Below are 23,966 nucleotides of genomic sequence, written 5' to 3' on the forward strand. Positions count from 1 at the left end.
CCGCCATCCCTTTCACGTCACCGTCACCGCCATCCCTTTCACCGCCCCGTCACCGCCACTGCCATCCCATTCACCGCCCCGTCACCGCCACTGCCATCCCATTCACCGCCCCGTCACCGCCACTGCCATCCCATTCACCGCCCCGTCACCGCCACTGCCATCCCATTCACCGCCCTGTCACCACAGCATCCATATAAGCCTTAGTACTGCAATTTTTAGCTTATTCATTTCTTATAAATCAAAGTTCTGGCTGCTGAACTAGAGAAAGAGATGTTCAGCTGGCAGGGCTTTGTTTATAAATTTTTATCAACATAACTAATATACAGTGGAACCTCGGTTTGCGAGTAACCCGGTTTGCGAGTGTTTTGCAAGACGAGCAAAACACTCAGCAAACCTTTGCCTCGCAAACTGAGCATGTTCTGGTGTACGAGCACCTCCTCCCCGCTTTAACCGGCATCGCACCCCTCCTGAACCGGCATCACAACCCTCCCCCCCCCGCGAGAACCGCAAAGCACCCCCAAGCACAAATAGAAAGCGGCATCCGCCCGCCCTAACTCCCAAGCACAGGTCCTTACCCCTTCCGCTCGTTGTAAAGATTAATGCGAGCTCCCGCCTCTTGCCTGGGCTGGGCCTTGAGCATCTGTGCATGCTCAAGGCCTTCTGGCTCTCGTTCTCTCGGTTCCCCTGGTTCGGGGGAGGTGCGATGCCTGTTAGAGCGGGGTAAGGGGGTGATTGAGCAGCACCAGTAGCCTGGGGGGGGGGGGAGAGGTTGGTGGAACGAATTGTCCGAGTCTCCATTATATCCTATGGAGAACTCTGCTTTGATATATGAGTGTTTTGGTTTAAGAGCATGCTTCTGGAACAAATTATGCTCTTAAACCAAGGTACCACTGTACTACTTTATCCTAAAGCAAAAAAAAAAAAAAATAAATAAATAGAATTTTTTTTCTACCTTTGTTGTCTGGTTTCTGCTTCCACATCTTCTCATTCAATTCCTTCCATCCACTGTGTGTCTTCTCTCTGCGTCTTCCGTTTGCTGTTACTGTGCCTCTCCCTTCACCCCCTCCCACAATTGGTCTAGCACCCATCTTCTTCCCTCCGCTCCCCCATAGTCTGGCATCTGTCTTGTTCCCTTCCAGCGTCTTTTCCCCACTCTGCCTTCCACATTTCCCTTCAGGGTCTGTTCCTCTCTACACTCTTTTCAATTCCTTTCCACCACCACCCTTCCATCCCTCCTTTACCATCTGTTCCTTTCTACCACCCTTCTTTCATATCTTCTATCAGTCCCCCCACCATCACTAGCAGTCTCTCTTCTCCCTTACCATGAGCAAATAGAACTTCTGAAAATTGTATTGCTGAGGCATTATTTCTAGTATGCCTTTTTTTCCAGATGGATAATGACATCAATTTTATAATTCTTACTGTCTGCTCTGATTTCATTCACAATTTGGTTTGTGTTTTGTACCTGAGGATTCCATGAGGCATTTAACCTTTTCCTGTCTCTTGAACTGTGATTCAAGTTGATTCCTTCAATAATGGAGTCTCACGGCAGTAGCAGTTTCTCTTTTGGGCTCTTTTGACATTGTTTAAGGGATTTCTTGTACATTTGGTGCTGGTCTTCTTTGAGGTCACTTCAGAATCTATTTCCAAGGAAGAGAAACTTTTTCCCTTTCACTCTCTCCTTCCTTGTGTGAGCCGGGAACACGTGGTCCCCGCAGCCCCCACCCGCCCACCCGGACGCCGGCTCGATCGTTTAACCAGCTTCCTCTCTCCACCTCACCTTAGTTTGCTGGCTTTCTTTTTCGGCGACCAGCACGCTTTCAAAGAGCCGTGTATGCGCAGCTGCTCAGTATTCAATCTTCTGCTCTGACCCAACCGGAAACAGGAAGTTGCAGCAGAGCAGAAGATTGAACTTTGAGCAGCCGCGCATGCGCGGCTCTTTGAAAGCGTGCCGGTCGCCAAAAAAGAAAGCCGGTGGGCGGGTGGGGGCTGCGGGGACCACGTGTTTCCGGCTCACACAAGGAAGGAGGGAGTGAAAGGGAAAAAGTTTCTCTTCCTTGGAAATAGATTCTGAAGTGACCTCATCAAAGAAGACCAGCACCAAATGTACAAGAAATCCCTTAAACAATGTCAAAAGAGCCCAAAAGAGAAAACTGCTACTGCCGTGAGACTCCATTATTGAACCAAAAAGGTGCTCGACTCGATTTATAGTAATGTAACTATAGTACATAAATGTAGAAGAAGAATGGTTTCCAAAGTATATAGTAAACAAGAAAGTTTTCAGAGCTTTCCAAAATAAAACGAAGGGGCCTAGGCTTCTAAGTGAAAGTGGTCACTCCTTCCAGAGCTCAGCAAGTTTGAAAAAACAAGAGTGGCTGAATCTCTTGAAAGTTCTATTTTTACCCCTAAGGAAAGAAAATGTAAGTTCTTTAAAATTTATTTGAACTAGCGAGATGAGATCTGTGCACATTCCAATCTAAAGGAACCAAAGTAATAAAAATGTCAGAGAATTTTATGTGCAAAACTGTTTATTGGTCAAAAGCACAATCGTAAACCACAATAACAATAATACAGCATAGACCAAATTTTCAAAAAACATAAAAACTACCCCCTCCCCAAAAAACAAAACAAAAAAGAAAGAAAAGAGGCATGGAGCAGCAGGAGAGCAAAGTCAGACAGTACAAGAAAATAACAACTACACAGTCAAATATTCAAAGAGAATTTTAAATGCAATACAAACGCACTTAAATTGAATTCTAAGATACACTGGAAGCCAATGTAATTCCTTGAGCAATGGGGCTACATGATCAAATTTACTCTTACCACAAATGAGCTTGGCAGCGGTACTCTGTATCAATTGAAGTCTCTTCAGACTGACCTTTGAGAGACCCAGGTACATTGAGTTGCAATAATCCAACTTTGACAAGATAATTGACTGAACCAATACAGAGAAGTGTTGCTGATGAAAGAGCGCTCTCACTCTTCTCAGGATACGGAGGCTAAAGAAACACTTTTTAACAAGAGAATTTAGCTGATCCTTAAATGTAAAAGATGAACCAATAACAATACCCAATATTAGCGAGGAAAACTCAATTTTCAGGGATTCTCCTGAGTCCTAAGGTCACAGCTGAGGGAAGAGAATCTAACTTTGGACCAACATCGCCCAGGACCGAAGCTTAGCAATGCAATGGATAATATTTGGTGTTAGATTAACAAGATCTGGGTCATCCTCAAGTAATATGAAGTTGTCATCAGCGTATGTTAATAGAGTTTTCCAAATATTCAAGACATAGTATTTCAAAGATTGGAGACAATGGGGAGCCCTGGGGAACGCCACAAAGGGCTTTCCAAGATTTTGAATTAGATCCTTCCATATTAACTGAGTAAGAACGGGAGGATATAAATTTATCAAACCAGTCCAAGACAGTCTGATCAAGGCCAGTGTCTGAGAGCAGGTAATGCAGAATATTATGACTGACTACATCAAAGGCTGCAGACAAATTGAACTGAAGTAAGATAGCATGTTTCTTACAAGATTGTAGCTGCTGGATCTTAGACGATATTCCTTTTGAATGTCAGATTGGACATTTTTAGAGCTTTCAGCTCTTTCTTTTTGGGTTCCTTATTGCAGATACCGGGATACGCCTTTGTGCGGTTCCTCCGAAAGTGGTTTCTGTTTTATGTGAGAATCGGGCAGTGCGCCTTGCGATGTTCCTTCCGGTTCAAGCACAGGACCGAGCGCTTGGTCTCTGGATGAGCGCAAGCTCTTGCTGCGGTATTTGGAGGTAACCAACCAGTTTCGGGTCTCGGATACCTATTGTCTGGTGGGCCCTGCCCGCAAGGGCTGGCCGACCTGTGGGGCTACCATTTCGAGATGGATTTGAGCAACCGTTTCCGCAGCTTATGTAGCAGCAGGAGAGCAGCCCCCCTGGGGGGTTTCCTCCTCCCGGGCTGAGTAGTTGGCGGTGCATCCAGATTAAATTTGCAGGGCTACTACATAGTTCTCTTTGCCCACCTTCTCCAGGTTTTCCAGGGTTGGTGTGGTGGCCAAGCAAGATGCCACTTTTGGGGCTTCGGTGTTGGCAGCGAGCTCATCAGCCCCACCCTGAATTTTCAGGACTGCTCTGTTACGTCCTACTGGTCCCGGAATAAAGTGGGATTGTGCAAGAACGAAAGATTAGGGTCTTATCTCTGCTAATCTTCTTTCTTGTAGATCCACACTTTATTCCGGGAACCCTCCCTCATCAAGCAAAAAAAAATCACATTTGTGTAAAAAATGCTCTAACGAAGGAGTATCGTTCCTCTTCCGATAGGAAGCTATAAGAAGTTTACCTGTTACAAAGAAATATTTAGCCAATTTCTAATGAGACAGTGACACATGAGGGGGCCTCAAATATAGCAGGTAATAGTGGGCCTCAAGAAGGTAATGAACCTGTGTGACCTGAAAATATGCCTGGTCATTAGACTTCCCAAAAAGCCGAACTTTTGGACATCCCCACCAAATATGGTAAAAGGAGCCCAACTCACCACACTCCCGCCAGCAGGTAGAAGATCCAGAGGCATAAATCCTAAACAGGTGCTCCAGAATGTAGTACCACCTATATCTAATCTAATCTTTTATACCGATTCATCCCAACAGGAGGGCTTGACTCGATTAACAAAATATTAATAAGATTATACAAGAGATTAGAACAAAAACTATATCTTTTAGTATCTTATGCCTCATTTCAGCCATACTGCTTGCAATAGACACTTTAAACAAATTATGGAAAGCATATTGCCAGGTCGAAAAACTAAATGTTTGTCCCAAATCCCCCTCCCATTATTGTATACAGCCTTGAATAGGATTAGATGTACCCAGCAGAGCCCCATATAATCTTGTAATGGAACACCTATTGGGACCCACCCATAGCACCCATTCAAGATGAGTCTCGGAAAGATCAAGCTCCTCCCTTGCCTTATGATAAAGAAAATGCTGTAATTGAGTATAACAAAAAGAATCCCTTCCCGGAAGACCATACTCCCCCTGGAGGTCCTACCAGGATCGCATTCTCCCATCTTGCCCTAGCTGAGAAAGGGTACGCAGATAATTCTTGGCCCAACAAACAAAAACTGGCCAAAAATGTTCAATCGGAGCCCCCTGAGCATACAAAATAACAGTAGATAGAAAATATTGTCTCTCTGGAAGCATGTATCCCCGTACACAGGGGACATTGCATAAGAGGAGGAGCTCGAGATATCAGGAGGTGCAATTGTGGCTCCGGCAATCAAAGGATCGCCCACAAAGGGCTTGACAGAACCAACTGCTGCTCTATACGAATCCACTGCTTCAAGACACGACGTACCCAGGTAGACAAAACATGCAACTGCACCGCCCAATGATACAATAGAAAATTTGGAACTGCTATACCCTCTCTATTTGTACTTTGAAAAAGAATTTGTCGCTTAACCCTAAGAGGTTTTCTATGAAGGGTCTCAAAATTTTTTTTGTGGACTTGAATAGGAAGTGCCATAAAAAGATATAATAATTTTGGCAAACCATCATCTTTACAGCAGCCCCACCCACGACAAGGTGAGACCATACCATACTCCCTCCAATTTAGCAGGATAATTAAATTTATATAAATCCTCCAGACTAGGTGGTAAATTAATACCCAAATAACAAACAAACTCTCCCATTTAAAAGGATACAGCTTCTGCAACCGGAGGACCTCCCAAGAATCAACAGTAAGATTCAGAATAGAGAATGACACGGGGGTAAAATCTGTCCCCATCACCGGACCACCGTCCCCGGCGTCCCCTTCACTGCCCTGTCCCCGCCGTCCCCTTCACCGCCCCCGCAGCATTCACCCTTCTCTCTCGCTACCTCACTGACCTTCAGCGGCCCGATTAATCTCCCTCCTTCCCCCTTACCTTTGCGGCACGTTAGTAAAGAAACTTAAGGGAGGGAAAGTGCCGCGGTCACCGATCGCATGCAGCCCCCTCTCTACCTACGGCCAAATTATCTCCCTCCTTCCCCCATACCTTTGCGGCGCTTTAGAAAAGAAACTTACTGCAAGCCAGTGAACCCTGCCTGTAGTCACAAATGTGTGGGCGGAAGCTTCTCCGACGCAACCGGAAGATGGGGCACCTTAGAGTCAGGTCTGAAGCAACTTGTCCATATCCTCTCCAAACAATATAACCCCTGAAAGGGAAATTTAGTAAGCTTAGCCTTAGAAGCCGTGTCCGCCGACCAACCCTGGAGCCACAGGGTACAGCGAGTGGCCACACCAAGAGCCATGGATTTGGCCGAAGCCTGCAGCAAATCATACATGGCATCTGAGAGATAAGAAGCGATCAGCTGAATCTTAGCTACCTCCTGATCCATCAAGAACCAGTCATTAGACTCCCAGTCAAGAACACGCACGGACCACTGAAAACAAGCCCAAGCCACCAGACCACCACACATGGCCACCTGAACCACCAGGGCAGCCACATCAAAACTCTGCTTAAGGAGGGACTCCAACCTACGCTCCTCAGAGTCCCTCAAGGCTGAGCCGCCCTCAACTGGCACCGTATGCTGTTTCACAATGGCCGAAACTACTTTGTCCACCATCAGCAACTTTGACATATCTCTATCCCCCTCAGGGATGGGATATGGGCAAGCCATAGAGCGCGCAAAATGAAAGGACGCCTCCAGTGCTTTCCACTGCGCAAGCACAATATCCCAAATATCCTGATGCATAGGAAAAGAGTGGGAAGCTGAGCGGATCCCCTGGAGCAGAGGGTCCACCACATTTGGGGGCTCCTTCACGTCTTCCTCAAAACGCAAGACAGAGGAGATCTGAAGAATAAGCTCCTGGAGCTCTTCCTGCTGAAATATATGCCCCACGCACTCATCCTTGCCAGCTGACGGATCTGAAAATCCTCTGCCAGCTGTATCTGTCCCCTCAAGAGGATCCTGGAGGTCTCCCAAAGAGTCCAGGTCTTCATCCAAAGAAAACTGTTCCTCATACAATAAATCATCATACCAAGAGACCCGCGGCTGCTTGGACGAGAGAGGAGGAGACGGGGACAAAACCGGTGCTGAGGGAGGCCAAGCCAAAGTGGATGTGGAGGGACAACCCCCAACCCCAGGATGGAAGCAGGACCCCCAGCCGCCGGAAGATAAGCCTTACACAAGGTAAAAACAAAATCAGGGGCAAAACTCTCTGGTGGCCCAATGGGACTCACTGCCAAAGCAGAGGATCCATCAGACTGCCCGTCTCCCTAATACAAGGGGAAGGTCACATGAGGCTGCAGACAAAATGGAAGTGCTTCCCATCAAAATCAGAGCAAAGCCTGCTGAAAAAGATGCCCCTGAGGCCTTAGCGGCTGAGAAGCTTCCAAGCCGCTAAAGCAGGCAAGCCGGCAGCGGCAGTAAAGGAAACCTTAGTTCCGTAACTGGAAGTGGCTGAGGAAATCCCTGAGTGGGTAGCGGGGGAAGCCCGGGCTTCCCCGCTGTCAGCTGCAGGCGTGCGAGGTACTCACAAAGGGAATCCCTGGACACCAGCACTTGAAGCCAACGAGGAATCCCCTTCGCGGCGGCCTGCACACCGCGAGCCCAGGCAGGCTGAAGCTTCCTTTTGTATAGCGCATAATGAGCACTTTTTCCTTTTAAAAGTGCTCATTGCATAGTAACGTGACATAGCTAAAGAAAAAAGGTGCCGGTTAACAATAAAAATACAAGTACAGAGAATAGAGGGCTCTCTTCAGATCGGCACTGCCTCAGGATTTTTTTTTTTTTAACACAACAGACTCCACTGGCTCTCTAAGCCATATGCCTTTCTGTTATCGGTAACAAGGCTTACAGCTGGGACACCTCTAGAAAAATTTAGGGGAGGTGGCGGAAGGGTTGGGGGAGGGACTCAACTTGTGACCCGTCAAGTGTGACATCCCCGAGGTCAGACAGACCTCCTGAAAGGGTCCCCCCAAGCTAAGTCCGGCACCAGATGGGGACAAGAAGCTCTACACAAAATCCAACAGTCCAAATTAAGGGAAAACTGGCACAGCTCACCTACCACCTGCTAAGACTGAGAACAGACTGGTTATGTAGAGAGAAGCACAGCTATTAGTACTACAGTATAATCTCGTTATAACAGACTCGCTTATAACGGAACCTCGCCTATAGCGGACGAGGTCCGCTGGTCCCGGCCGAGCGCCTTTATAAACATGCAGAAAATCATCGCATATAGCGGACTTGCATATAACGGACTTTCGGATATAACAGGCAACCAATTTGGTCTCCAGAACCGCTTTTAGCTGTAGTTTTATTTGGCTATAATATACATACAGGCTCCACCTACAGGGCACGTGGCATGCCGGTGATGTAGTATCAAAATGCAGCCCAGACAAAAAAATGACAAAGAGTATTTTTCTTTGCAGTACAGTGTTCTGGTTTGCAATCATTTTGTGCCATACCAGTGTTTTGCTGAGTTTTGTTCTTGATGTTGCTGATATGCTTGTGCAGTGACTGTTGTTCATCGATTGTACGTTGTTTCAAGTTGCCCTAAATAAAGTTTTTAAAAAATGTAACTCTGGATATGACGGACCGTTTTTCCAGGTCCCTTGAAGTCCATTATAACGATATTATACTGTACAACCAAAAGTTTTGTCTCAGTATCCACCTGCTGGTCATGATGCGCTATTACCCATCAGTAAACTATACCGGTCTGGAGAGTCTAAAAGAAAGAAAATTAGCAGGTAAGAACCTAATTTTTCTATTTTTGGGCTGCTTTTGGCTTGAATTAGGCTAGATATTTTTTCACCATCTTGCAACCCTGCTTAGTATGCAGCTCTATCCTCCCCCTTGGGAAGTCATCAGTCTGTGCCCAAGGGGTGATGAAGTATTTTCTTCTTTTAAATTGTAGGTTTAACAGAAATCTCCAGCCTCAAATCTCAGCTTCTGCCCGTCCCTTCCTCTCTGCCCAGTGCTGCAAAAGATAAACCCTCAGCACTTCCCCAGGAGTTGCAGAAGGAGCCTCCAATTCATTTCTAATCCTGCAAAGGACAAAATCGGAGAGGAAAATATATGCAGGAGCTTCTCTTCAGGTAGGAAATTGTCCCCAACCGCTTGCCTTCTCTCTGCAAACACTGTTGCAGCTTTCTAACCTGAGACGCTGCACAGTCCAGAGGATCCCATGAAGTGCTGGAACTGAGGGAAGGCATTTTGAGAACTGAAGGGGGGAGTTAAGGGAGATTTTTTTTTATTCCAGTTTGAGTGTCTAATTCGTCTTTGGTTACTATAATCCTGCTCTGAGATTGTATTGCATGGGTGAATTAAATGTACAGAAATAACTGTCCCACAGAGCAGCAGAAATGTAACCCTGTTCAGGGACTGTTTTATGTGATTGTGAATTATATACCAGCATCACTTTTCCCTGCCTCACTAAGCACCAGCATTGGGAGGTCTCCTGATAAAAGAGCAACAGAAGATGCTGAGTGTATGCCTGGTTTTTATCTCATATGCAGGTGGCATTTGAGGACATCGTTGTCTCTTTCTTCCAGGAGTAGTGGAGATATTTAACTGAAGGGCAGAAGGAGCTTTACCAGGGAGGTGATGAAAGAGAATTATCAGACCCCGATTTCACTGGGTAAGGGATCATGTTATATTTTTAGTTTATGTGAAATCTGTTTTATTAAAGGCATCAAAGGCAACAACCAACAAATACAAAGCAGGCATGGCACAAACACAGTCAACAGGTACAATTGAAAACAAGTAACCCCATCATCCACCTCCCCCCCCCGCCCTAGAGTACGTGAATAAAAAACCTATGGACAGGGAACAGGGAAAGGAATAGAAGGCCAAACAATTGTGCGAGAATTATTCAGCAACAATCCCCAATACCACCTTCCCCCCCCCCTGGAATAACTCAAGAGGTAAAGGAAAGAAATCCAACATTGTAAGCTTACCTAACAGGAGAAGCCCCAAGAAGTGCAACCCAAAAGACAAGAAGTCAGGGCCCTGGACTCTGATGGGTCCTGAGAAAACAAAGCGAGACCCCCACCCACATCCGAGAGCTACTAAACAGCAAACAAATCATATGTGAATAACAGCAATAACAAAAAATAAACCAAAACATAAAAAAGAGGGGGAAGGGGGGGAAAAGGAGGAGATGAGGAATGGCCAGGACAGCTGCATCGGCAGAAAATAAGTTCAGGGTCGCAAACCCTTCACAGCTCCAGGCCAATCAAACTTTTAATTTATTAAGAATTAAACTAAAAATATGGTGAGATGAGGAATATATATAAGGTCCCCAAATCTGCAGAAAAAATTTTGATTGACGTAAGGAAGTACGCACCCGCTCCCTCTCAAGCAACATCAGAGCATGTAGCTGGTTACGCCAAGCCCAATAGGATGGAGAACGATCAGAGACCCATTCTCTCAAAGTAACCTTCTTAGCCACCGACCCGGCCTTAGGCAGAAACAACCTGCCCACCAAAGGCAGGAGCTGAAAAGCTTCATAAATTTTTAGTTTAATTCATTTTTTTATTGATGATAGATGAACTGACCAAAGAAAAAAATGTATATACACAATGGGTGCAAAACTGAGCAACAATATTCAATTCAGAACCAGTCATCAAAGGTTTTTCCAAAAATTTATTTCCCCCAAACCTCTCCCCTTCTCACTCTTTATCCTACTGCTTCTATATCCCCAGTAGTCCATTCAACGGTGGAACCAAGGTCATAAACCCTGGTCTCCTGAACTCCTCAGGGGAGCTGGGTTCTTGTGTCCCCCTTAAAGAAGACCCTAAACCCACTCATCCCTCCCCTTCTCGATTCCAGGGACATTAAAAAAAGGAAGAAGGGGAAAATGGTTTATCAAAGAGAATGGATTGCAAAATACTTAGATTGCAAAATACTTAAATTCCAACTTCTTCATTGTAAGGAATTCAAATAGGTTTCCCAAATGTTTCCTCCTTTTTGGGTTACCCTCCACTGCATGTGCTTCCCAGTTGACTAATTGTATGGACTTGGTTTCTCTTCTGCTAATACGTTGGGGCATCTGGTGAAGTCCAACACTGTAAAATACACTTGCGTGCAAGGAGATGCACCTTATGGTACATTAAGATCCCACCCTCGGGAAACTCCTTAAATGCTTCCAGCATGTCCAACACCATGTCGCTGTTTCTGGTATCGTTCCTCCCAAAAAACTATTGAGATAATGCACAGTATCAGACCAGAACTTTTATATGCGCCAACAAGTCCAAAAATAATATTTATTGGGCTCCCTACGACATTTAAGGCACAGTGGTGAATCAAACCCACTCATCTTATGGAGTTGAGCCCCTTAGTAAGGTAGGTCTATGTAACACCCCAAAATAGCACTCCCTCAGTCTCGCACCTCCAACCAACCAAGAGATTCCACTAATAAGTCTTCTCAATATTTCAAGAACTCAAGTTTAATGCAAGGTCTCCTTCCCAGTTCCATTTCAAAGACTGTAGGTCAGTGTCTCTCAAACTTTTTAGCTCCAGCACATTAAATGGAGCAAATGTTTTTCACGGTGCATTCTAACTGAAATTATAAAATTGCATAGTCAACAAAAAATTTACTTTGAGTTATTTAAGCTATGTATGGATAATTGTAATAACAGTGAAACTAAAGTAGATAGAATCAAATTGCTAATCAATGTGTTGGATGTGCTTGTTTTTGAACATAAGATTTGCCGCTGCTGGGTCAGACCAGTGGTCCATCGTACCCAGCAGTATGCTCACGCGGCAGCCTTTAGGTCGATAGTCAACATGCATTTCCTCATCCACCATCTGCAAACATTCTCTTTTTTTTCAATTTAATTTCTGTCTGAGCTAACAATCCAAGTTAGCAAAGTTAAGATCGAAATGGTAGTCTTGATTGCTTTGTTGCTCAAGTTAGGATAACTACTGCATAAAAATAAATTTAAAATTCTTAAGCGTCTCTCCAGACCAGCACAGCTTCACTGATGGGTAATAGCTCATCATGACCAGCAGGTGGAGACTGAGACATAAACTTTTGGTTGTAGTACAAGTGGGCTGTGCATTGCCATATACACTCGGTCTGCTCTCAGTCTGCAGCAGGTGGGGTTGGTAAGCCTGTGCAGTCTTCCCTGGTTTAGTGTAGGCCTGTTTTATTTTGACTATAAGCTTGATGGACACTTATGAGGTATTGTATTGATCACTGCCACTGTGTTCCCAATTGCGACATATGGCTGCAAGACATGGACATTCTCACAAAAGTAGATAGAAGAAAAGCCAATGCTTTCGAGCTTTGGGGCTGGAGAAGACTTCTACAAATCCTATGGATAACCATCCCATGCTTTCTTGAATTCAGACAGTCTCTGACTATGAGACTGTTCCATGCATCTACCATCGTTTCTGTAAAAAAAATATATCCTTAGATTACTTATGAACCTATCATTTCTTAACACCTCTTTTTTTTTTTTAATCATTAAATTTTTATTAAGTTTTCATGGAAAAGTAAACAGAGAACCACTCAACAAGCTTAACGAAGAACAGCAGAGAACAACCAGAATAAAAACTTACTCCTGTTCCTCCCCCCCCCTTTTTTTTTTTTTTGATCCACAGGTCCTCAAACCGCCATCTGAATAAAAATCAAGTCCCAGTCTCTGCTATGTCTCTCATAGGATCCTCACAATTTAGCTACCATCTGTTCCATATACAGTATAGGAGAAAACCTGTTCTTATCCACCAGTCTTCCAGGATAGGGACTTCCGAGCTCTTCCATCTGGAGGCATGAGACATCTGGCTGCAACTAGTCCAGAACGAATCAGACAACTCTGCCACCACTGAGTTTGGTTAGAATTCAAACCCAACAGGCAGTCCTGTGGTTCCCAGGCCACTGAGCAAGACAACTACTGCTCCAAACGAGATCTCACCCTTTGCCAAAAATATCGTATCTTGCAAAAAAGTGCCCACCTGAGACTCACATCTCCAGCACTTGTTAGATACAGAAGGAAAAATATTATGTACTCTTTCAGGAGTATAATACCATCAGGTCATCACTTTATATGCATTATTTTGTATGAAGAGACCCTTTGGCTCTTGACAAATATATATGACCACTGCAAATCTGTAAAGGGTCTCCCCAGATCTGTCTCCCATGCCGTTCTAAACGAGAAAACCACAGGAGCTCATCCCCGTAAGTATATATACAAAACAGAAAGAGGACAGGGAACCCTCCCCAATAGTTGCCATAAGTCTTCCAGATGTTCAGTTCATGCTCCTAGGATTGGGCAAAGTGCCGTACCTGCATATAGGGGAGAAAATTCCCAGCAGATAATTGAAATCTAAATTGCAAATCTTCAAAGGTAAGGAATGAATCCCCATGCAAAAAATCTCAGAACCCACACAAACCCCTCTCCCAGTGGGCAAACCCCCACCTCTCCCCCCCCCCCATACCAACAAAAATATTCTTGATCATATAAACCTAGAGTTATCCCTGGGATTACCAGACAAAATGACCTATTTTTGACATGTGATGAGGGCAAATTCACTAGAAAAGGAGGTGCTACTTGGAATGGTCAGTGGTAAAAGGAAGCAGAAGAAACCAAAGGTCCGTTGGCTGGATACCATCAAGAACAACATGGGAATGAAAATGAAGCAATTGAATGAAGCTGTGGAAAACGGAAGAATGGCAAGGACTGGCATACAGAGTATCTAAGGGTTGGACATGACTGAATGGATAATATTATTATTGGCCTACTAATTATTAGACATGTTATGGTGGAAGGGCTGGAGAAAAGGTTAGGAGGTGTCGTTAAAGCATGCCAATATTATGTTGGTGAAATTTTTTATGCTTGAAATTAGTCTGTCTTGAATTTGAGGGAATCGGGCTCAAAATGATTTTGGGAAACCTAATGCAGTTTTCTTACCCAGAAACAGACTCTGCAACCGTTATCCTCAAGATCAGATCCCACATTGAACAAGAGGAAGAGCCATACATTATGGATGAGCCGGGATTAGAGGAAAGAAACTGGGAAAAGCAGCTGCTCGGGTGAGTACAGAAATGAGAGGAATTGGGGTAAACTGCAGAGATGACGTGTGGAGTTGTTCATCCCTGTTCAGAATGTGCAAACAGCTTTATCATTTATCATCGGTGACTAGAGCTGGAATTGGCTGTGTTCACTTCAGGCTCTTGTAACTCAAATACCCCACTTTTTGTTTTACAACTTTGATCAGTCCTCAGTTTTATTCCAAACTGCTTCCATTCTTTAGGTCTGGAGAAAGGAAAAAATTTCTCTTCATATTACAAACATGTTCTGAGATCTGACCTGGATCTATATTTACATCTAATCCTCCTAGACAACAAAAGAAAAAGCCTATATCAGCCTGCCTCGGCTGGACCATCGAAGGATAACAGAACTAGAAACTACAAAGTGTATAATCGCTATCTCTGAGTTGAGATTTATTTTAACTACATAACTATGTTAAGATTCTATTGAGTTAAAATCTGTTATCAACCCCTTTCTATCTAAAGTCTCCAAAGAAATTAATACATAAGTCATGTGGAAAAATCAGGACACCTTGAAATATTCAGTTCTTTCTTAAGAAATGTTCACGTATCAATGTCAAAATCTTTTTTTTTTTTATCTCTGGAAGAGAGAGATCCAACATGCCTATCTCATGCTTTCTTGAATTCAGACAATCACCGACTCCATGAGACTGTTCCATGCATCTACCATCCTTTCTGTAAAAAAAAAAAAAAAGTATTTCCTTAGGCTCAGAAGTAATCTATCATCTCTTAACGCCATTCTTTTTTGGTGGGCTTTTCCTCTTTGGTGGGAAACTCCGCCATTTTAGGTGAGCTCCCACCTAGATTAGAAAGGCAGGAACAGGTCCAGCAAACTTCTTCATTGGTGGTTGAGTGGGATTTTGTCCCTTTTTCTGGGTTTTCCCTGGATTTTGTGCTGGCAATGTACAAGGCATATTGCCTGCACGCTGCTGGTGGACCCTTGAAAATCCCCCCTCCCTCCACCAGTAGTCTTGGCTTTGTCCAGGGAGTTATTTTCTTTGCCTTCAGTTGTCCCTCTCCACCCTAGCCCCAGCGTCTCTTCTTGCCAGTAGGAAAAAGGAGGAATTGATGCCCCTGTATAAGACTCTGGTGAGATCTCATTTAGAATATTGAAGCCGCACCTTCAAAAAGATATAAAAAGGATGGAGTTGGTCCAGAGGAAGGCTACTGAAATGGTACGTGGTCTTCGTCATAAGGCGTATGGGGACAGATTTAAAGATCTCAATATGTATACAATATGTATACTCCTTCCATAATGTGCTTGAATTCGAATAGAAAGATCGTTGAGAAAACTATTTTCAGATAAGTCTGCTTTAAATGAAATTGTTATTAAGATTATAACTATTTATATATTTATTTGAGGAATATAAAAGAATATATAAAATAATACATAACATAAAGCACAAAGCACTTTAAAAACAGAAAAAATAAAAGATAAATGGATTGAGAGATTGAAAGTCTGGTTGAGCCGGTGATAAGACCACGTAAAGCTCACCGCGATGAGATATATTGAGGCAGTGGAGTGGTGGGGCTGAGGCTCAATAATAATAATAATAACAATTAAAAAAAACAAAGTCTAAATAAAAGGGGGGTTTTTTGGAGGTGATTTAGAAGACGAGACGACTTTAGAGGAAATAATAACTTTATTTTTCTATACCGCCATAGTCAGATGACTTCTAGGCGGTTCACATTGAAAGAAGGCTGGACATTCAGCGAATTACAAATGAAAGGCAGGAGAGGGGAGATATGATAGAAACGTTTAAATAACTACGTGGCATAAATGCTCCCGAGTCGAGTCTTCATTTGAAAGGAAGCTCTGGAACGAGAAGTCATAGGATGAAGTTAAAGAGGTGATAGGCTCCAGAATAATCAAAGGAAATACTTTTTTACAGAAAGGGTGGTAGATGCGTGGAACAGTCTCCCAGAAGATTGGTGGAGACAAGAGACTGTGTCTGAATTCAAGAAGGCGTGGGATCTCTCAGAAAGAGTTACTGCAGGTGGGCAGACTAGATGGGCCATTTGGTCTTTATTTGCCATCATGTTTCTATGGATAACGATTTGTCACCAGATGATGATCTGGGATTTGGATGACTTCCTGTTCCTTCCCCATACATCAGGATCTCTGGGATATCGTGCACACTCAGTGGAAGACCCCAGATTCCCCTTTTGGCTCACATGGTCCATGTCCCACTTGTACCCTATTCCTGAGGCTTATAGAGATGCCATTCGGCCGCTGGTCGTGGATGCTAAGAGGCATGGTGTAGATAGGCTGGAATGAGCTTTGCTGGACTTCAGTAGTTGTAACTTAAGCACAGTACTGGGCAGAGCTTTGGATTCTTGCCCAGAAATAGCTAAGAAGAAAAAATTTTTAAAATTGAATCAGGTGAAGACCATTCAGGTCGTTATCTGCCGTCATCTACTATGTTACTATGCTACATACTGTTGTAGAAGGGGGTTCGGCTACTAGGGATCCCCAAGATAGGAGGATGGAATCTCTTCTTAAGATTATGTGGCAGTCCAGGCAGCAATATGTGGTGGTGGTCTGGTCACCAGAGCTTGTTTCCGGTGGGCTGAGGATGTGTTGGATAGGGAGTCTAATGACTGGTCTCTGGTGGATCAGAAGGTTGATAAAATTGAGCTTGGCTCTTCATTTCATTTTGATGCCATGTATGACTTCTTGTGTGCTTCGGCTAAGTCTATGGCCTTAGGGGTGGCTATTACTGCTACTTTGTGGCTCCGTGGTTGGTCGGCAGACACAGCCTCCAAATCCAAGCTTGGCAAATTTCCCTTCAAGAGTTCTTTCCTTTTTTTGCGAGGACTTGGTGACTTAGGTGATTCCAAGGTGTCTCAGTTGCCAGAATACAAGCTGGTGCAGAGTTTAGGTGATTCCAGGGTGCCTCAGTTGCCAGAGGACAGGCCTCAGCAGTCTGGTAGAGAAGACTTGGGGCGCGCTTGTCTTTATGAGTTTTGCTGGTATAGGTCTGGCAGGGTGTCTGCTGCTGTAGCTTCCTCACAGGGTTGGTTCTTCCAGTGCATCCAGTCCTTTCGGGGTGCTCACAGGGGTGGAAGGGATTCTTCCTTCATCTCCTCCTCTTGAACTGCTCAATAGCGGTGTTTGGATCCTCCCCCTGGTTCAAGTGGGAGCCTGTTTACAGCAGTTTTACCAGGGGTGGACTGAGATCATGACAGATCAGTGCGTTCATAGAAACATAGAAATAGACGGCAGATAAGGGCCATGGCCCGTCAAGTCTGCCCATCCCAAAGACCCTCCCCTACCTTTCTCTGTGATTAGATCCCACATGTCTATCCCATTTGGCCTTAAAATCAGGCACGCTGCTGACCTCAATAACCTGAAGTGGAAGACTATTCCAGCGATCAACCACCCTTTCAGTGAAAAAGAATTTCCTGGTGTCCCCGTGCAGTTTCCCGCCCCTGATTTTCCACGGATGCCCCTTTGTTGCCGCAGGACCCTTGAAAAAGAAGATATCTTCTTCCACCTCGATGCGGCCCGTGAGATACTTGAATGTCTCGATCATGTCGCCCCTCTCTCTGCGTTCCTCGAGTGAGTATAGCTGTAATTTATCCAGCCGTTCCTCGTACGGGAGATCCTTGAGTCCCGAGACCATCCGGGTGGCCATTCTCTGGACCGACTCAAGTCTCAGAACATCCTTACGGTAATGCGGCCTCCAGAATTGTACACGGTACTCCAGGTGGGGCCTCACCAAGGATCTATACAATGGCATAATGACTTCAGGCTTACGGCTGACGAAACTCCTGCGTATGCAACCTATGATTTGCCTTGCCTTGGATGAAGCTTGCTCCACTTGATTGGCAGTCTTCATGTTCTCACTGACGATCACCCCTAAGTCTCGTTCTGCTTCAGTTCTTGTTAGGATCTCACCATTAAGGGTGTAAGTCTTGCATGGATTTTGGCTGCCCAGGTGCATGACTTTGCATTTTTTGGCATTGAAGCTGAGTTGCCAGGACCTAGACCAGCGCTCCATTAGTAGTAGGTCGTGCATCATGTTGTCGGGCATTTAATTTGTGTCTGTTATGCTTTTGCCCACTACATTGCTTAGTTTGGTGTCATCCCGGCGAATAATGTTATTTTACCTTGCAGCCCTTCTGCCAAGTCTCTTATAAAGATGTTGAATAGAATCAGGCTCAGGACCGAGCCCTGCGGCACTCCACTGATCACCTCCGTCATTTCAGAGGGGGTGCCGTTCACCACTACCCTCTGAAGCCTCCCTCAAAGCCAGTTCCCTACCCATTTCGTCAATGTGTCGCCCAATCCTATAAAGCTCATCTTGCTCAGCAACCTGCACTGTGGTACACTGTCAAATGCTTTGCTGAAGTCCAGGTATATGATATCCAGGGACTCCCCAACATCCATCTTCCTCGTCACCCAGTCAAAGAAGCTGATCAGGTTGGATTGGCAGAATCTCCCCTTAGTAAATCCATGTTGACAGGGATCCCGTAGATTCTCCTTGTTCAGGATCGTATCCAATTGGCGTTTGATTAGAGTTTCCATTAGTTTGCTCACTATCGATGTGAGACTCACCGGTCTGTAGTTTGCTGTCTCCATCTTGGGACCTTTCTTGTGGAGTGGAATGATGTTAGCCGTCTTCCAGTCCAACGGGACGTTACCCGTACTAAGGGAGAGATTTGAAGAGCACGGATAGCGGTTCCGCCAAGACATCACACAACTCCCTGGGATGTAGGTTGTCAGGTCCCATTGCCTTGTTAACCTTAAGCTTTGACAGCTCGCAGTAGATACCGCTGGGTGTAAACTTGAAATTACTAAACGGGTCAACTGCGTCAACCCTTGTTTGTAGCTGAGGGCCGAGTCCTGGCGCCTTGCGGGTGAAGACTGAGCAGAAGTATTCATTTAACAGTTGGGCTTTTTCCGAGTCTGTTTCTACATAGTCTCCGTCTGGTTTCCTAAGACGTACTATCCCGCCTGAGTTCTTATTTCTGTCACTGATATACCTGAAGAATGATTTATCTCCTTTCTGGATGTTCTTCGCTAGAAGAACATGCGGAATTTGGCCTCCCTAACTGCTGTTTTGACGGCTTTTGACTTGGCCAGATAGACTAGTCCTGTTTCCCTGATTGTTTGTAAGAGATGAATGCTTTTTTCTTCTCCTTGATGAGGTCCGATATCTCCGCAGAGAACCACTGTGCTTATTGTTCCTTCGCCGTTTACTTACTGATTTAACATAGCAGGTTGTTGCTTCCACGTTATCGGTTCCTGCTTGGCTTTGTAGCGCCTGGTGAACGAAGTCTCCCATTTCTTTGAAGTTTGTGTCTTTGAATTTGAGGACCTTGGTCAGTGTGGTAGATTTAGTGAAACCTTTTCTGAGATTGAACCATACCATGATGTGGTCACTGGAGGCCAATGTGTCACCCACCGAGACCTCTGAGACACTTTCTCCATTGGTAAGTATCGGGTCCAGTATTGCCTGATCCCTTGTTGGTTCCAACACCAATTGCCTGAGTCTTGCTCCCTTCATAGAGTTTAATAGCCTCCTGCTGCTGCCGGAAGCAGAGGAAAGCATGTCCCAATCCACATCAGGCATGTTGAAGCCACTTAACAATACTGTGTCCCCACGCAAGGTGATATTCTCTATATCTCCGATTAATTCCATATCTAGGTCATCCTGTTATCTTGGGGGTCTGTATATTACGCCGAGATATAGGCATTTGTCTTTCCCTCTAGCCAAATTTACCCAAAGGGATTCCCCAGTGTACTGGACATCTGTGATTCTGGTGACCTTAATGTCATCTTTAGTATATAATGCTACACCTCCTCCCAATTTGCCCGCCCTGTTCCGGCAAAGCAAGTTGTAACCCGGTATGACCATGTCCCACCTGTGGGAGTCCGTGAGCCAGGTCTCAAATATCGCCACCACATCCAGGTTGGCATTCCTCATTTCTGTTTCTAATTCCAGGATCTTGTTTCCCAGACTGTAGACGTTTACGTACATAGCCCTCCATGTTGTATGTTTTGTTACGTCTCAGCGGGGATGTTCCCACTTGAGCTACTTGGACACCTTTAGCATCATTCACATGTTTTGTACTTTCCCTAGACCCGGAGTTACAACGTGCACCTATTCTGGACTCCCCAGACCTACAGTGTGTTCCTATCCCAGACTCGGAAATGTGTGTACCCTGTAGGGGTATTCCCGCTTGGGCTACTTGAACTCCTTTAGTACAATTTGCAATGTATGTTCTCTCGCTGGACCCAGAATCACAATGTGTACTCCCTCTAGACCAGGGATCTCAAAGTCCCTCCTTGAGGGCCGCAATCCAGTCGGGTTTTCAGGATTTATCCAATGAATATGCATGAGATCTATGTGCATGCACTGCTTTCAATGCATATTCATTGGGGAAATCCTGAAAACCTGACTGGAATGCAGCCCTCAAGGAGGGACTTTGAGACCCCTGCTCTAGAACCAGAATTACAATGTGTACTCCCCCCAGACTCAGAATTACAGTGTGTACTCCCTTTAGACTCAGAATTACAATGTGACCCAGAATTATAATGTGAGCCAACCCCAGACTCGAAAGTGTGTATACTCGCCCTTGACCCAGACCCAGAATTGCAGTGTTTACTTACCTTAGTCTCAAAAAAGTATTGGCAGCTTAGCTCGCCAGGTAGGTGATCTGAGACAGATATGTTCTTGAGTTTGACCGGCTCTTATAAGATCTCCTTTCTCTCTTCCTCTTGTCAGGCCATTTCAAGGAAGCGGGCATTTCATCAGATGCTCCAGAGGTTAGTGCTTCCAGTGCCCCCTTAAGAGATTCGCACTGGGAGGTGCTCCATTTTTTTGTGGTTCCCAAGAAAGAGGGAGCCTTTTGGTCTATTCTTGATCTTAAGGGTGTGTGTGAACCAGGCGTTCCAGGTCCCTTCCTTTCGTATGGAAACCCTGAAGTCGGTGATCTTGGACAGTTCAGCCCATAGAATTTCTGACTTCTCTTGACCGACGGAGGCCTGCCTTCATATCCTAATTCGGGACTTACATTGGCACTTCCTTCACTTTCATTTTTAAGAAAGCATTACCAATTCTGTGCACTTCCGTTTGGTCTGGCCACAGGTCCACATACCTTCACCAATGTTATGGTGGTGGCAGCCTTGTGTAAGGAGGGTACCCTGGTCCATCCTTATCTGGACGACTGGCTGATTTGTGCAAAGTCCTCTCAGGAGAGCTCCTGAATCATGGCCCATGTTGTGGAGCTGCTGCAGTCATTGGGCTGGATGGCTGACTCCGTTTCAACACTTTAAGTATCTTGGGGTTCTGTTCGACACCGCTCTGGGGAAGGTGTTCATTCCTGAAGCCTGGGTGCTGAAGTTCATGGTAGCTCACGATACTATAGGAAATGCCATGAGGAGGCAGGAGCGAGAAGGCCGCCCTCATGCCACAAAGACTACTAGGACAGATGGGAAAAATACTTGAGTACTTAAATGTAAAAACCATTGATAGGTAGTATATAAATAATTAAAAATAGACTCTGGAAAAAACTACCCGATAAGTGCCCTAAGGCCCTGATTCTGTATAGGACGCCCAGGAGGGGCGTCCTATACAGAATCGGGCCTACACTAACCCCGATTCTGTAACCACCATCCATGTTACAGACGCCAGTTAGAGAATCGGGTTAGAGTAGATGCAGCCGCTACACTTATCGTGGCAAGGGATCTCCCTGCCGCGATAAGTATAGCGGCCGCCTGTCCGATTGCCAGCAGGAGGGTGCCGAACACCTCCTGCTGGAATGCTGCCCCCCCCCCCCGAAACTCCCGATCGCCAGCAGGAGGGTGCCCAACCCCTCCTTCCGGAAGGCCATACCACCCCCCTGATGACCCTCCCCCCCCCAACTAACCTCTAAATTGTTGGCCAGATGGACAGGTCTTGCTGCCGTCCAGCTGGCAGGCCAGCCTCGTCGAAATGAGGTGGGCCCACCCCTTCCTGGCCCATCCCCACTAAGCCTAAGGCTTGATTGGCCCAGGCTCTAGGCACCCTCCTGCCGGCGATCGGGAGTTTCGGGGGGGGGGGGGGGGTGGCGTTCTGTCAGGAGGGGTTGGGCACCCTACTGCTGGCAAACGGGAGTTTCAAGGGGGCGGCGTTCCAGCAGGAGGGGTTGGGCACCCTCCTGCTGGCGATCAGGAGTTTTTTTTGGGGGGGGACATTCCAGAAGGAGGGGTTGGGCACCCTTCTGCCGGCGATCAGGAGTTTCAGGGGGGTGGCGTTTTGGCAGGAAGTGTTAGGCACCCTCCTGCCGGCAATTGGGAGTTTTTTGGGGGGGCATTCCGGCAGGAGGGGTTGGGCACCCTCCTGCCGGCGATCGGGAGTTTCAAAGGGGGGCGGCGTTCTGGCAGGAGAGGTTGGGCACCCTTCTGCCAGCGATCGGACAGGCGGCCACTATACTTATCGCAGCAGGGAGAGATCCCTTGCCGTGATAATTATAGCAGCCGCGTCTACTTACAATGTAGGCCAGCATTTTGCTGGCCTACATTGTAAGCGTCTCTTCCTCTACAAGGGAGATGTGTAGGGCCGTCTAGGTTCGCCTAAGGCCCTTAGGCGGTCTTGCAGGCCTACCTAGGCTCCCAGAGGTGCCTTCAATATAGGTGGCCTGCCTGGGGAGCATTTTTTTTTTTTTTTAAACATGCATCCCGATTGACTAATTAGACAGCTGTAGGTCGTCTACAGCTGCTTAAAATCGGAACGCACTTTGCAGAATCAGGGCCTAAGTATATTAGATTGTGAGCCCACCTGGACAGATGGAAAAATACCTGAATAAATTCATGTAAACCGTTCTGAGCACCCTTGGAGAACAGTATAGAAACTTGAATGAATAAAATAAGAACAGAGTTTAACTGATTCTCAGTCAGACCATTCTTTGACACACTTTGTCTACATGCTGCCACTTCAAGGCAAATCTCATCTCACAAACTTGCAGTGTGTGAAGACAAATGTTTTCAAGAAATAGTTTGTAAATAAGAAACTGACCAATTTTTAAGTTACACACACAGAAAATCCCATTGCAATGTAAGCTATCCTTCTTAAGATCTTAGAAAACCATTACTGTCTTCTGACACATGATTAATACCTTTTGTACCAGTACATTGAAATGTCAATGGGTTTGCTGTCTTGTGTCTTATTTTATGTTGTGTAGAGGCTCCCCCGTTGGTTGTCTGTTTTTTTATTTTTAATTATGTACAACCGCTTTAAATTTTGATAAGGCGGTATATTAAATTTTAATAAACTTGAACTTGTTTACTATCCAGCAGATCACAAAAGAAAGGAAGAGGAAAAAAGAATCAAGGAGAAGATCCTGTAGAAATGGAACAAATCCAGACGATCGGAAAATGTCTTTTTCTTTCTTTGTCTTTACCTCAACTTATCAACTTGTTCTTTGCTTCAACAAGAATTCCACCTTCTTGACTCCCAATCCTATAATTGTTTTTGACTGGTTAAGAAACTAACGCTAGATATAAAGCTTCTCTCTAAAGATTGATATACCTTGGACTACTGCAATATAGTTTACTTGGGGTTACCAAAAAAAAAATTTTATTAAAAACTTCATTTAGTTCAGAATGCTGCAGTTTGTTTGATCTTTGGGCTTAAGAAATACAATCATGTAAGTTATTTTTATGTAAGATTGCACTGGTTGCCTTTTGAGGCTAGAGTGTTTTTTAAGTTTGGGTGTAACTGTTATAAGGCTCTTTTTAGTTTACTACCCTTATATATGGTATCTTATTTAAAATTGACATTCAACAAAATGTACTAGAAATTCAGGTATATTCATCGTCCCTACTCACTATAAAGACATTTCTGGACAGGATATTTGACTATCAATCAGGGAAGATGAATTCCTGGTTGAGACCGCTGATTACTCAAGCCTGCTCTTACCTTACCTTTAGGAAATCTTTGCAACTCATTT

General features: G+C 45.1%; 1 long non-coding RNA gene across 3 annotated transcripts in view; it reads left to right on the plus strand.

Annotated features, from left to right (window-relative positions):
- LOC117354542 overlaps positions 1-23,620 on the plus strand; it is a 37,223-nt gene extending 13,603 nt beyond the window's left edge. For 2 of the 3 annotated variants that reach the window (XR_004538215.1, XR_004538214.1), the window contains exons 2-5: positions 8,889-9,069; positions 9,490-9,611; positions 13,892-14,009; positions 23,311-23,620. This is a non-coding gene — a long non-coding RNA (uncharacterized LOC117354542). The remainder of the gene's footprint in view (positions 1-8,888; positions 9,070-9,489; positions 9,612-13,891; positions 14,010-23,310) is intronic. The other variant, XR_004538216.1, reaches the window with a different exon arrangement.
- The last annotated feature ends 346 nt before the right edge of the window (positions 23,621-23,966 follow it).

This window comes from Geotrypetes seraphini, chromosome 2 (genome assembly GCF_902459505.1).
Source record: "Geotrypetes seraphini chromosome 2, aGeoSer1.1, whole genome shotgun sequence".
In the NCBI taxonomy this organism is placed as follows: domain Eukaryota; kingdom Metazoa; phylum Chordata; class Amphibia; order Gymnophiona; family Dermophiidae; genus Geotrypetes; species Geotrypetes seraphini.